This window comes from Rhagoletis pomonella, unplaced genomic scaffold (genome assembly GCF_013731165.1).
Source record: "Rhagoletis pomonella isolate Grant_MI unplaced genomic scaffold, Rhpom_1.0 Rhpom_scaffold_00015, whole genome shotgun sequence".
Taxonomy (NCBI): Eukaryota; Metazoa; Arthropoda; class Insecta; order Diptera; family Tephritidae; genus Rhagoletis; species Rhagoletis pomonella.
Genome location: NW_023458569.1, coordinates 2,807,831 through 2,809,759, shown reverse-complemented (window position 1 = coordinate 2,809,759; position 1,929 = coordinate 2,807,831).

The window sequence follows — 1,929 nt, the reverse complement described above, 5'->3', positions numbered from 1 at the left end:
CATATTGCGTCAAAGTCTCATTCGGAGGCACAAGGACTGAGTTGTGTTGGTCAATGCCTAAATACCTTCGTTGACTCATTTACCAGAGCCATTGCGCACTTTACTTTACAGCGACTTGGCAGAATCAATAGGTCTCCACGAATATAGACAAATACATTTCCGCATTTAAGAGAATTTCGTCCCTTTAGCCTATATTGAATTTCTGTAGTCCAACGATTCTCACCCGCCAGCCAGCGAATGAAGAACAAACATTTCTTAAAATTTAAAAAGGAAAAATATCCCTACTAAAAGTTAAAAAATGTTCTTAAAACTTTCAAAGAATTTTGGAAAAGAAATATTACTGGCCCCTATTATGAGTTGCATTCGATTTTCGACTGTGGTCGAAAGTGCTGAGCGAACGAATTTTTATTTGGTATTATGGCTCGATTCGATTCGATGAAGAATAGCGCTATTGTGAATTTCGCTCGTTTAGGTTGTTCACAATAGTATATTTTTCACCGCTGAGAAGCTTTGTTTACAAATCGAGCAAACTAAATAGCGTGCTTATACATATTTATGTAAATTTGTTCTAATTAAAATGAAATAAAAAAGAAAGCGAGTTTATAACAACGTGGTAAAATGAGTACAACGAGGTCTGGTTCAACGATTCGTCAGAGGATGAGAGCTTAGTGGGAGTATCAAATGTTTAAGAGAGTTTAAGTTTATTAGTCTTTGGAATTTATTTTGGTATAAAATATATTTCGTCGGCTTATTGTGTAAACCTGCTAAATCCGTTTTTTGGCAAAATTGACCTTTTGATGCAGTTCGAAGGCGTAGGCGATTCCGCAGTTGGCAAGCAAAAAAATACGTCAATATAAAAATATAATTGTCAAAAATTGTGTGATGAGTAAAGCTGCTATGTACAATCAGTTCAAATTCAACTGCTAAATCCAACATATTGTGCTTCTGTCGCTCGATTATTGTTTTATCTTAGAGTATTACTTTATGCGTTTAAGCCAAGGTAATAGCCAGCGAATAAGCTTTAATTTTTTATATCTCAAGGAAATTATTGTTAATTGTGGAACGAAACAGAAGGAAGTTAAATGCAGAAGAGTTTTCCAGCGTGTGGGTAGATTTGATAGAAAAAAATGTAGTACCAAATAATAGTTCCGGGGAGCCAATTACAATTTTTTATAGCGACGAATGCACATATCAAAACCGAAACAATATTATGGCTAATGCTTTGTTATCCACAGCTATAAATAACAATATCATTATTGTCCAAAAGTTTCTTGAAGTAGGCCATACCTAAATGGAAGCTGATTGTATCCATTCCACTATCGAACGAGCACTTAAGAAAAGAGATATCCATGTTCCTGCAGAATACATTGAAGTAATTAGATCAGCTAGAAAAAATCCAAAACCATATGACGTAACTTATCTTCGTAACACGTTCTTTAAAAGCTTTAACGCAGTTCAATTCTTTAATAGCATTCGTCCCGGTCGCGGCAAAGATGCTGCTTAAGTAACTGATATACGAGCCCTACGGTATACACCAAGTGGCGACATACATTTCAAACTAAGATTCTCCAACGAGTGGGAAATAATACCGCAAAGAAAATCCCCAGTAGCTGTTTCCTTGCCGTTTTCTCACCTTCCGAATTTATACGAGAGTAGGCGTACGATTGCTCACAGAAAGTATGAGATCACCAGTATTTCAAACGATTACTTCCTGAAGATTACCACGCCTACTATAACAATTTACGTCATGATTGAATAATATGTATCATACTTTCTGGCATTATTGAGTTCCTACTTAAATTATCTTATATGTATCTTTGTACTATTAATTTGAGAGAGGAATACTTAACGTATAGTTACTAATATATGTTTTATAAACTGCCTATTTTTGTTGCAATAAACGGAAGAATAAATCTGTTGTATTTTTTT